Raw genomic sequence first — 14,568 nt, forward strand, 5'->3', positions numbered from 1 at the left:
TAAACATATAGTAGTGTACAGTTAATAACATATCAGATCAATATCCGGTATGAGATACTTAAAAACATCAAGCTCACACACCAAAAACACGATAGTCAGTACTCAGAGTCCAGGTTTGCATGCAGGGCTGTTTGGTTCCAGTACTACAATCTGCAATTTACTATTACTTGGAAAAGCACTGTTAAAAGTAGTAACATAAGGATACAATACATGCAAGTGTGACTGCATATAACCGGGGATACTACCCAAGTATGAAACAAAAACAAAGATAAAAGATTGTGGTACTACCCATGTATACTCAGGTGTCCCATACAGTATACTCACACCCCTTGCTACTGTAATGACAGCACATAGAATAATAAGTTATGTACATGGAATTAAATACACTTATTAAAGATGTCATTACCCTGCTATTTTATCAGACTGGAATGTGATCAGTGGTTACCAGGGCTGAGCTATGCCTAGCAGGTGTACACACTGCTGAAATGTAAATGCTAAGCAGATTTGCGCACTGGTAAGCGAAGCCTACATGGTATAAGTGCCTATTCATTTAACCATACGTTAGCAGCACTTACCATCGGGCAAACCCACGCAAACTCACTTAAAGCTGCTCAAAACTGCCTTAACCACTCTGTATCCAACAGTCCTTGTTCTGCCTAGCAACAAAAATAAACAGCCCTTGAACCCATGATACTGTACATTATAGTCACAGCAGTTAACCACTACACCATCTGAGCTGTGAAGATGTCTGTTGTTTTTCAAATATATCATTCAGTACACATACTGAATAGTAGTGAACAACTGCTCTGACTACTACAATTGTTTACTACTTGTAAGTGAAAAAGGTGTTGAATCTGTCATGTTCTTATATGTAAATATATACATATCAGATTAATATGGTGAGATACATCTGAAAAGGTATATACAACACTCATTTTTACACATAAAAAGATATAGATATGTGTTTATACATATGAGATATATATATATATATATATATATATATATATATATATATATATATATATATATATATATATATATCTGTATATACATATTCATACACACACACACATATATATATATATATAATATATGTATATATATATATATATATATATATATATAAATATATATGTGTGTGTGTGTGTGTGTGTGCGCGTATGTGTGTGTGTGTGTGTGTGTGTGTATGTATATATATATATATATATATATATATATATATATATATATATATATATATATATAAAACATAGGCCCATGACATTAGTGGAGTCATACCTCAGCACCATAACTCTCATCCTGTTAGTGCAATTGAACGTAATGTATGTATTGCTATTATAAATGTAGAATGTTGATACAGTGACAGGGGTTGTGTCAACATACATGTTGTGAAGGAAGGCTTTTCTGAAACTGACATGTACACCACCACTTACTGACAGACATCATAAAATCATCATAGTGAAGTACCACACAAATCATACTAATGATCCTATGGAATAAAGAAGCAATATGATCAGTAAACATGGACAGTTTGAAACAATCTGGTCAGTCAGGAGGTATACACAGAATGCCTTAGTGCAAGAAATGTGGAACAAGCCTGACAAATGGGATGTTTTGAGCCATGAAAATGGGGATATATCAGAAATACTGGACTAGATAAGCTCACACGGTTTATGCATTCACACCCTCCTGTCTGTCCTAACACATATTAGCTGGAGGAGCAGAGATCCCAAGCCACATACTTCACACTAGTTAGTGACAGACATCTTCACACCAGCCCACTGCTCTGTTAGAAATACATCACATGTATGGTGGCCAGGCAACAGTACATCTGACAAATATCTGGACATAACATCACACTAGGGTAACTACACTGTGCTGCTAGGCATATCACCAAGCACTATCTACACTACAGGCATTACCTATGGGGGAATACACATGTAATTGCAAATATAGCAGGCACTACAGGCATGTAACAGCATGGAGTAACAGACACTAGTGTGAAAATGCATGCCCACAACTGATCTCAACCCACAACCGATCTCAACACAGTCACAGTCACTTAATGGTAAACCTTTTTGGCAAGGCTTATATAGGCCCCATGGCCGGTAGCCTAGTACCTACCTATGAACCTAAGTAATAGTACAGTCTATGGGCTGTGTGAACAAAAGTCATCATCATGTTTGCTACTCACACACTAACCCTACATATACTGGCCCAATTCACAGTGTAGTCCGATGCCTGACTGTGGTATGGGACATGTCTCAGTCTGGCCCTACAAACATGTAGACTGATAGGGTATCAGAAACTGGAGCAGCATGCACTGTCAAATAGAACAGGACCAAGAACACTGACATCTACCACAGTCTGCACACTGGCCAAATAACATGATCACAATACACTTCTACATAATACAGACACTCTGTCAACAATCACCATAAGTGCACAGACTTCACTACTGTACAGACTACCACAGAATATCCAGGTTTTTTCCTCAATTATAAGGCCTCCTATACATTACATGTATGGCAGTCTGATATATCACTTGCTTGATAACAGGAATTATGTCAGTAATCAATGGTATACTGTACATATCTACCTGTTACTGCATGACATATGAACAAACGGTGACAGACTTGGGAAACAGAGGCACAAACACAGGGCGAATATTGACATATTGCAGCTATTAACTGAGAACATTGCTGGTGTAACAGGGTTTGTTGTGACATATCTCTTCTGAGGGATATGAAGTCAGTAACACACATGGATGTTACCATTTCCTGAGTACAATAATCAGAGTATGTTACTGCATTTATGAATACAGAAAATGTGTGTGTAACACACCAAATCTCAGGCTGCAAACTCTGGCCAGTCTGCAGACAGCCCTACAGGTGAGGGTTTCCTCAGTTACATAACACTGTCATGCCAGACTTTAAATCATGCAGAACAGCCATATCCACACAAACCCTGTGAAACCAACAATACTTAAAATGTAGAACAGCAATACTTACACTCTGTCCCCATGTTTGGAACATCCCTCTCCAGTTTTTTGGCCTGTCTCCACAGTGTTTATTGTAAGAGGTATTTCCAACTACCCTTTGTGATGCTGTTTGTCACACACCCAAATGAAGTCCTACTCACAGTGAGGGAGAAGGGCCAACACCCACTTGCACTACTTACTTATAGGAGTGTGTTTCCATGCAATTGGCTGTAGGAATGATACCACAGGTGTTCCACATTCAATTAGCAAGTGGAGGACTCCAGTTCATGCATAGGCCATCAGCTGATCATGAGCATTACCTACCAAAGTCAAGCTGCTGCCTATGCAAAGCAGATGCATTTTGTCCACATCTACTGGAGAGGGGGAGAGAGAGAGAGAGAGACAGAGGAAAAGACAGAAAGGAAGTGAGAAAGAGCCGAGTGTGTTTGTGTATGATCTGTGGGTAGAGAGAGGTCTCTGGGTATTATAATGGTTGCTGTATATAAATGTCTGGCTGTGTATTGTCTACAACAACCTCTACAGTATTTGACAACTGTTGGCTTTGTAATGTGACATAGGGACATATGGGTCCTCAATATGAAAATGTAGCAAAACCCACCATGCAATGGAACCATCCTGTTATTTACATAATCACACCAACACCCACACATGATATTGATGGCTCACACACACACATGACAGTACTGAGTTTCAAAAGCCTACCAAGCTATGTATTGGTACTACAGTGTTACACAGTTATTGCACGCACCACAGCAGTTATATATTAAAGAGCTGTCCAAAGGTATCTTTGAAGGTGAGTGACATCAGCTGCAGTGGTAAAGGAGGGGTGAGGGAAGTGCAGTAAGTGTGAATGACCACAAAAGCAAGTGTCAAAAAAGACTCACACACTCTCACAGTTGCCAGGGCCAGAATTAGAACTCCTACCTAACAAGTTTGCTACACTATGGTATTATGCAGTCATCGCAAGTGCCACGGGGCTTATAGGACTGAGACTTGGCCAAAGGATTATTTCAAGGTGACTGACATCAGCAGAAGTGCTAACATGGGCAATGGGAAGTACAGTGTGTGTGAATGGGCCATAAATCATTCCTCTGGAAACACACACACTCAGTCACACACCACTTTACATGTGACAAGACTGATTATACAAATGCTACATGAATACTGGTTTTTACTATTATGTTACATAGTTATCACAAGCTCCACAGACACTATAGGGATGAGGGCTACCAAAAGGAATGTCTTCAGTGATTGATATCAGCACATTGTGCGATATCAGCCAATAGGATGTGTAGTGGGTGGGACAGGCCTTATAATGGAATTTTATCTGTCATTGTCTGTCTCTCTCTCTTCCTCACATCTCAGTGTGTGTAAGTTTGACATATTATAGTGTGTTGGCCTTGGATATGTGTGAGTATTCCTATCCAATGTGTGTGTGAAGTATGAATGTCATACAATTTGGTGTGTGTGCACAGACATCTGCAAATAACAGATATGTATAGTCCACTGTGTTGTCAGACATGGGCTTCATTTCTCTAAGTGTAGGGGCATGCCCAGTATGACCTTCTGTATTGAGTGTGTGAATCCATTCCAGGTAGGGTTTTACTCCAGTCCAGGGTTTGGTGTTCTCAACCTACAGATAGTAACCTGTTTCTGCAGGATATCTGTAGACAGGTTCACAAAGTGGAGTCACAATGGGCGACAGATAGGGGGATACTGTAAGTATTGCTGTCTGTGCTGCTTGTGTTACATGGTTGGTGTTAGCAGAGATATTCAGACATATGTACTATTTTACACTGTGATGTATTATGTCATCGACTACTGACAGATATAAATTATTTGCTCACAGTTATGTACTGGGAAATACAAGACTAATGAAGCTGAGTCCAGTATTGTTGTCCACAGTCTACACATTCTTGTACACTCCTGCCATTCAGGTGGGGTAGCTACAGACACTTGCTGATGGGTTTGTGTAAATGGTCCAGCACCTTGGTAGTATGGTGGCTAAGGATCCCTTTGTTGTTCATATATCAACTTAACAGAATGGCCATATCCTGCTGTGGCCATACCTCTCAGCTGTACAGATTCACGCAGGTTAGCCAGAGGCAGGGCTCATATATCTGGACATTTCCCCTTCACATTGTGGTTTACAAGCAGGTTTGTAGCCACCCATTACTGGGTTTTCAGGCAGGGGTAATATGTGCACATATCAGAGAGTTTCAGACTTCACACACTCCATGACGTCCATGCATCTACACCCCCCCAATCTGCTATTCTGTCCTCGTCCTAACATTATGCGAGCAATATCTGGGAAGTATCCCTATAGTTGGCCCTTCATCCCAGCAGTATTTATGGATTGGCCCCCAGTTCATGCAGTAGGACATTGGGGCTGTGCTACTGGGATTTGTCAATATGGCCTTGCATTTGTGTTCTGTTGACTGTATTAGTTTGTTATTTGGGACCCCATGAGATACCATACATTGGCACTACAGGTGAGGCACAGGCCTTTGACAGAGGACTGTATGCCATTTGGTAGTGATGCAGGCCATCTGTAGCAGGTCAGTACATTCTGTCACTCCTACATTCCCAGGCTGTGAGCCAGTGGATTCCCCTGGGGTGTGCAAGGTGTTAATGGCAATAGTTGCTGTACATATTGACCTATTGTTCCAGGCACATGCAGGGTGCTGCTTACAGCTAGGGGTATATCTGCATAGGACACATCTTCTGCATGCTGCATTCTGTGGGTATTCCCATACAGAAGTGGGGTCATACTATATTCATTCCCGACAGCAAGGATATAACCTGTGATAAACCTGTGGCTGATGGTGGGGTGAGCTTAGTGCTTGTGTGATATGGAAGCTACTTGCAGCTAACCCACAGATCTACCTGGGACATTCCCCTTATGCTGCCTTGTGCAGGGACATAGGCAATCTCTCATTACTTCATAAGTATGCCTTTTGTGGTCTGACAGTGATTGTCCAGACTACATCAGTATTCCATACTACACAGACAACTAATGTGCTGCTAACCTGTATGTACAATTCCAAAGTTGTGTGCTGTTGACAGTAAAATTTTATGCACTCTATCTAGGGTACTACCACCTATGTACTGTGTGTATGTATGGGCCCACATTTATGGCATGTCCATCTTTCAGACAATGACCGATATTGACATCTGGACAGTGAGTATGGATGACTGCTGACATGGGTATTGCTGAGAGGCATTGTGGTTGGCACTGCAGTTGTCAGAACATGGCCCTGCCATCTACAGTATTGCCCATAGGTCACCGAGACACAGCCTTCCATGCCTACAAGCTGACCACTTCCACACAATATTGAACATACGACAACCTAACATATGGACTCCTGCATATTGTACACATGCAACAATCTATCTTGTAGACTGGGTCAGCTCAGGTAATCTGTGCTTCACTGTTATTACACCTCACACTTACATGTTACTGCATTTCTACATAGGATTGTGGTGGGGGCACGCCTGCCAACTTTAAACATTTGCTATGACTGTACTGGTATTTCAGGTACTCTGTTGGCTGCCATTTCATTTTGTATTCTGACCTATCATGCAGACTGGAGACATATCAGTAGTGTAAAGATCTTAGGTTTTATTGACCTACATTTCAGTTTCAGACTTTTGACCCTTTAGAACTGACATACAACTTCCAGACTTGTTGTAGTCTGTCTGCGTAGGTTTGGGGGGTGATGTTAACCATTGCCATCAATTGGAGGCCTTAGGCCAGCCTTTCTTTATGGTCATCTATACCTGTTCTACTGGCTGAGGCTGGTGGTAGGTATGTGAGCCACACTGACAAACATGTGTGTGTCCTATGGACACACATTTGGGCCACCACATGTACTGCAGTAGGATTTGTCACCTTGTCTAGTACTGCCTAGTATGTTGACAGCGGTATTTGTTATGGATTTCATGCTGCCCATATAGATGTACACTATCTGCTGCCATCCCATTCAGCCACCCGATTCCCTTGCATGCTCATGTCCGTACCATAGATACATCTATCAGAACATACTACTCCATTCAGCAATTGATAGGAAGACTGACTTACTTTGTGGCTGTGCCAGTATTGAGGATGGTGCTCAAGGGCTGACTATGTCAGATGCACAATAGTACACTCCCTATACATGGTAAAGCACAGGTAGTGTTATGTTTGGCATCCCTTTTACAGTATGTTCAAGTCAGAGAGGGGTGTCATTCCCTGGGTCCCTACCGTGTCAGTGTATGTGCTATACATTGTGCTTTTGCCAAGGCCTGGGCATACTGGGCATGCCTCTTCCTGCTTACATGGACAGGCTCAGGGTAGTTCCTCCTCTGAGTCCCTCTGGGCCTGTGCTGGCCTTGGCAATGGTGGGGGGCTGTGTGTCCTTGCCCCATGCTGTTCCTGCTGCAGCTGTTTCTGCAGGATCATATTGTGTAGCATGGCACATACTATGAACATTTGTGTGCATGTAGCTGGAGAGTACTGCAAGGCTCTGCCAGATATATCCAGACAGTGGAACCGTGACTTGAGCATCCCAAACACACACTCTATTATGATTCTGGTTTGTGCGTGTACCTCATTATGGAGTTCTTGTTTGGGTGTGTGTGCATTTTGGAGGGTGTCATCAGCTACAGCTCCAGTGCGTAACCAGCATCCCCCAATAGGTGGCCATATGGTATGTCCCCACTGGCAAATGACTAGTACAACTGTGTCATATGCCAGATGTGTGAATCGTGATAGCTTCCAGGGCTGCCAGCACACACATTCAAGATCACACATGACCTGGCAGTTGATGGAGGGGAAGCCTTTGCAGTTTATGTAGACCCTACCCTGCTCACCGGGTGGTGCTTTGATGTGTATGTGCGTGCAGTCTATAGCATCCACTACCTCAGGGTATTCTGCTATTTGGTGGAAGAGATGCATATTGCTGGTCAACGCCTCACGGATGTTGAGGAAATATATGTGCTCACTGGCATGTGCTGACATGGCATCATGGAACTGGTGGAGTTCCCTGGATGCTGATGCCTGTGAGATCCCTATGATATCCCCAGTTGGCCTTTGCAAGGTACCTGTGGCTAGTATTCTTAAGGCTACACATACCTTGGTATCCACTGGGATGGGTTCCCCTCTGTTGGTTCTGTGTATGAGGATTGGCTGGCACAGCCCAACAATTTGCTGTAGAATGGCCCTGTCCACCCTATAGCACTCCACTATCTCCAGCTCATGTAGCCCCTGGTAGGTTACCCTGGGTCTGTACACTCTTGTCCTTCTCCTCACTGTGGGTTGGTCATCAGCATTCACATCCTCACCACCCTCAGTCTCTTGCACATATTGATGTATGAGAGCGACAGCAGCCTCTAAGATTTTGTTAGGTTTGTCAGGTAAAATTTCCCCATCTGTGTAAATCGGTGGTGTAGAGTTTGTGGGAAAAAACAGGCTGGAGGGTGTTTGCATAGTTTATAGTAGTGTGCTAGGCTGTTCCATGTGGAATTGGCTGATTCTGATACATTTCACTTGCCAGCTATACTAGTTCTCCTTGATTGCCTTCCTACTGCTGTTTCCCCTTTTCATTGCCTCCCCATTTAAGTCCCGAGGCACGCCACATATACCCAGTGCTCAGATGTGAACAGAGCTGCTATTTCCTGTTTTTTTTTTTGGTTTAAAACCCGGTACGCGGTGTGCACACCCATTTATGCTATGTAAATACTGCTAGGCAGCCTCAGACATACCCCCTTCTTTAGCTGTGCTTAGCTAAGGGCAAACATAGGCCACAGAGCTCCAGTAAGCGTACAGCATGCATGGCAGTCCCCCTTATGAGGTCATCTACTTCTTATACCTGTACCATGGTGTTGCTGCACCTACACGAGCGCAACCTAACACTGAGAGCAAATCTGTGATTCAGTATCAATCCCTTCATTTGCATAAACCAGAATGCTAATTCATAGTTACCACACTCACACTGAGCCTTCCCCTTTAGCAACCACTATTCCCTGGTATTGGTGTCTTCTGCATGCCACTGACTATCATGGCAAAATACTGATTTGGGTTTAAATGCTTATTTCCAACTTTTTTCTTATTTTCTGGCCAATCCCATTTGTGCACCACTGCCCTACACTTAAACGGCCTATATCGGCCAAAAAAAAAATGTTATTTTTATAAGTTTGCAACTATTTCTCATGCCACTGGCCATATATTTGGCCATTGGCATACCTACTCCATTGAATACATGCTTTCTTTGGAGCTGTCATGCCTCCGTTTTGTAATTTGCAGAAATGTATTTGGTTAGTAACCGAATACATTTCTGCAGGTTACACTATTCCTGCACAGATGTCTGCCTGCTTCCTGGATCTCTAATTCACCGCATTTGCATGGTTTTCACCTACAAATGGGGTAATTAGCATATAGCAGTGGTGTCCATGCAGGAATAGTGTAGGAGCACTAGTGCATGTCCCAGGAGCTCGTTCCTCGATCGCTCGTCGGCCATATTGCATGCAGCTGCTCTTGCACTATTCCTGCACACTGTGCAGAGCTGGCTGAATCCTGGGGTTTATCTGTTATTAATTTAGCTGCATAGTAATATATCCTATTTACTTCTGTTGTATGACATGAATTTCTATGAACAGTCCTAATTACTAAGTTCAACTTCAAACTTTTTGGGTTTTATTGACTTTCTGTAGTCTATTTCTTTCATTGATCTCAATATGTCTATCCATCTTTATTAAATCAAGCAACTCTTCTCTTAGATCATTTTCTTCTAAACTGAGGGCACATTCTTTGTTCTCCATTTCTTGTGGGAATTCTACAGAAAGTTCCAGAGCAACTTCCTATGCAACATTCTCTTCATTTCACCCTGTGTTATTCATTGCTCTTTCGTATGGGAACTCACTGGCCTATCACTCCAGAACATTGACTGCATCAGAGTTGCCACCGTTTCCTGTTCCTTCCATTGCTGTGCAACTTCAACTGAACTTTTGTATTGGTTTCCTGTAGAAGGCTCCAAAGTATCTTCATATGGCAACTGATCAGATGTTTCCTGCTCCACTGGTTTCTCCTTAATTTGGGGATCCATTACTCTATCCTGCTGTGGTATTATGAGAGTTAGATTTTCTACAATGAATCCTTCACTTTGGAGGTAATCCATAACCACAATTTCTATTTCTTTAACTTCCCCGTTACTAATCCTCTTTTCTACTTTTCCTTTTTGTTTTCTTATTTTTATATTGTAAACTTTTCCATATCCAGATGCCTTTGCCTGTATTTCTCTTCAAATATCTTTGGTGCTTCTCTTTTTGTATTTCTTGGTTTTGCTTTCTCCTTTGCATAAATTCTTTGCGTCTTTCGGCTTTTCCTGGTTAGGGGTCACCACAGCGGAACTCCGGTCCCCTAATGATTGGTAGTTGATTTTTACGTGCCGAGTTACCAGCCCTGATGCACAACCTTCAATGAAGGTACGCCCATTCATACATGTCTCCACGCAGAAGACACTCTAGCTGTGAATCGAACCGGACAGTGTCTTTCTGTGAGGCGACAACGCTACTGCAGCACCACCACCGTGGATTGCATAAATATTGTACCATATTAAATCTCTTTTTTTCCCATGTCCATATTTCTTCTTCCAATGTCTCCTACTCCATCTGTTTCTCCTTATTTGGGGGACTCGTTGTTTCATCATGCTATGATATAACCTGGGTTAGACTTTCTATAGTAAATTCTTCACTTCACATGTATTCCATAAGTTCAGCTTTTACTTTTTAACTTCTGCTTTACTAATCTTCTGTTCTACTTTACCGCTTTGAGAGCTTATTTTTGTATTGTGAAATTTTCCATATCTGGATGCTTTTGCCTGTATTTCTCTTTTAATATTTTTGGGTTGCTTTTTTGGAAGGATTAATTGGCTTTCTCCTTTGTGTAAATGTTATACCACAAGAGAGCTCTCTTTCTTTCCCATGGCCATATTTCTCTTTTATACCTTTCAAAAATCTCTAGATTTTTGTCTTTATATTTTTGCTCTTCCTAAGTTGCTTATTTTTCCAAATGGCCCAAGGTTTCTTGGTCTATATAATGTTTTTCAGAAATCTTTTGTATTTATGAGCAGAAATTTGCATTTGAAGCTTTTGACAGTTTTTCTTGTGCAAGTATTTTTCTTTCCTCTAATTTCTCTCAATCGTTTTGTATATCTTCTGTCCAGAAATGCTGGTCTTCTTGCATAATATTAACAATACATAATTTATTTGTTATTCTCAATAGTCCACTCTGTCACCTTTATGTGTCTTTTTTGGCCTGTCAGTATTTGCATTTTTTGTGGCCATTTTCCCCTGAGCCTGGAATAGCCGCATTGTGGGTATGTTTCCATGTCTTCGGGATTCTAAGCTGTCATTTTTTTCCAGTCCTGGCAGTAGTGTGCCTACCAGGATTGGGCACTTTTTTATCCTGGGACTTGTGTACCCAGCCATTTTTTTTTATGTTTAACTTACTTCTGCCCATGATATATGCAATATAAAATATAGTATATATATATATATATATATATATATATATATGTATGTGTGTGTGTGTGTGTGTGTGTGTGTATCAGTGTCATTTTGGCGAGATTTTGTAAAAACAGGGTCCACCTTGTGAAGGTACTCACCAAGACTTGAGGATTAATTCAATTTCAGCAATACTACTCTCCTTTGCTTGCCAATTTTTTTTTATCTCTCCTTATGTTCTTTCTTTTGTTTCTTTGGCACATTCAATACACACAATATGCATAGTACGGTGTTATGTATGTAGCTGGAATTATGCCTTAAAGGAAAGTACTCTTCAAATGAAAGTTTTGATCTTGTTAGTTGTGTCACTGCTAGCTCAGCTATCTGGAATTTTGTAAATAATTCTATGCCATTTGTGAATATTGATATGATTTATTCAGAACTGTGTGTTAAGCACACAATGTCTAGAGCTAGAAGTTTTTTTGTATTGTCTTGGAAATAAGTAATTGCTAGGTTTAAAATGTAAAAAGTGCTTTATTGCTTTATGACTTCCTAGCAGCTGCACAGTTCTGAGAGATATGTATTTATCACACAGAGATGTTGAATTCTGTTAAGGTTCTGTTTAGCCTGGGAACTGAAGTCAGGTGACAAAGAGTGATGTCATCCAAGCTGGCTCAGCAGTAATGTTTGATATTGATTTAAAAACTCTCTCAGAGAGAGACTATGCATTTTGTATTTTATCTTTGACCTGGAAACATCCACTCATCATCATCATCTGCTGGCTGTAAGTAAGATTCAGGCCATATTATTTCTTTTAAATATAGATAGGAATATAGTAAAGATTAGTTTAGATATTTTCTATATTTATTTGAGACTGTCCCGCAATGTTGTTTTAAAGTATTTCCTGTGATTGTGGAACTCTGAAGTTACTGTGTTGATTGACTGAGTATGGTCTTGTTCTCTTTTTATTATTAAATATATTTAAACCTATCTTTGTGGCTGATATTTATGAGACATATTTAAGATCTTAGAGTACTTGCATATGTATTTATTGAAACTGTACAGGCCACTCCTAAATAGCCTTGGTATTGGTCAGACTAAAATTTGGATTAATAGTAACATTACACGGTAGGATTGGACACCCTTTGGAAGGGCCTTATAGTAGCTGATAAGTAGGGGGTTGTGGCAGTGGAAATGCCCTTATAGTCTGGGCAGAAGGGGGTATAGCTAGTAAACCTGTGCCAGCCTTCCCCAGGTTTGTGTGTGTGTGTTGTATATAAATCAAATCTCAATGTGTGTGTGTCAGCTACTTGGGCAGGGACACAAAGCACAGGTTGGACAGAGATGGTGCTAGAGGTCTTGGCAAGGCCCCATAGCTGAAATCTTAACCCTATAGCTGTGCCAGTGGGGAGTCTTATTGGGGATCTGGAGAAAGAGGTAAAAACCAGCCCCAGACTGGTTGTGGTCTTTGTGTGCTCTTAAGGGAAATTGCACTTTACTGTGTGTGTATTTGTCATCCTCCCATTGTGTACATCCCTCACTGTTGCCAGTGGTGAAGATTGAGGCTCCTTGATTACTGGGCCAGTGCAGGGGCATCACATATTAATTGTTTGGCAGTGGTGGGATATCCACATCACATGTTCATTGGTTGACAGTGGTGAGATAGCCACATCACATATTAATTGGCTTGTAGTGGTGTGAATATTGAATTCTTGTAGCCTGTGTACAGTGGTCACTGAAGGTGTTTGTACTCTCAGTCAGCCATGCAGTTAACATTCAGAGTTCATATCACAATTGTTTTATTTATTTATTTATTTATTTATTTATTTATTTTAGCTTAGTTAGTCAGGGAGAGCAGGCAAGCATGTCAGCAGAGGAGGCTGACAAGCTGACAAGGAGCCACTTGGCTGAGATGTGATAGGCTAAAGGACTGGTGCATGCCAATATGACTAAAGCAGACATGATTTCAGCTTTAGTCACAGCTGCATCGCAGAATATCAACCAGGAGGACAATCTGATTGAGATATACAATTCTCAGAAAATGGACAGTCCAACCTTTCCACGGAGACCTTAAAAATCCATCTGGAGTAAAAGAGACTTAAGCTTGAGACCATGTATTTGGAAACAGAAGCAGCAGAGAGACTGCGGCATCTGAAGGCTAAGGAAAATGAGAAACTGCGATGCCTGGAAGTTGAATAGAATGAGAGGCAGAGGCAACATGAAAAGGAGATGCTGACTGTTTGCTAGAGTCATGGGGGTAATGGAGAAGGGAATAAACAAACCCCAGAAGCAACAAAGGTCAGTAAATTCCTTCCACAATTTACAGAGGGGGATAATTTTGATAGTTTCATTTATATGTTTGAAAGGGTATGTAAACAGTATAATGTTGACCAAGGGCTCTGGGTATGGTTCCTGACCCCCTTACTCCATGGTAAAGCTGTAACTGCTATTTCTAAATTGTCTGATACTGATTGTTTAAATTATAATGTTGAACTGTCTTTTAGAAAGCATTAAGTTAACACCTGGAGCTTGTAGAAAAAAGTCTCATGAGCACAGATGCAAGGCAGAGTAAAGTGTGTGTGAATATATTGCTGAACTTAGCACTTATTTTCATAGGTGGGTGAGTAGATGTCAGGTCACCACTTTTGAAGAGCTGTCAGACTTTTTGGTGAGGGGACAAGCCCTTAGCACTTTGCCTGAGGACATGAGAATCTGGTTAGCTGATAGACAATGCGCTACTGCAGATGAGTACCTAGCAAGCAGGGCATCACTGCACAGGAAAGGGACACCCAATGCTGCTTATGGGTGTAAGGGAACCCATGTTGGACAGCCCAGACTGCCCAAACAGAGTCTGCCAGTAGAAGGGGGAAACCACTAGTCCAGGTACATGTCCAGGATCAAGGGTTAAATGTTTTAAATACAACCAGTGGGGCCATGTAGCATATAGATATCCATGGAGGCAAGGTGGCAAGCAAAAAGTGGGACAGCCAGTAAGTGGGAATTACAAAATGCCAGCAGTACAAGGGTACCAAACTCCCACAATAGGTTATATCCTATCTTAGTGAATGGGGAAGAGGCCACTG

This window comes from Protopterus annectens, chromosome 3.part1, assembly GCF_019279795.1.
Source record: "Protopterus annectens isolate FY-2018-M chromosome 3.part1, PAN1.0, whole genome shotgun sequence".
NCBI lineage: Eukaryota > Metazoa > Chordata > Ceratodontiformes > Protopteridae > Protopterus > Protopterus annectens.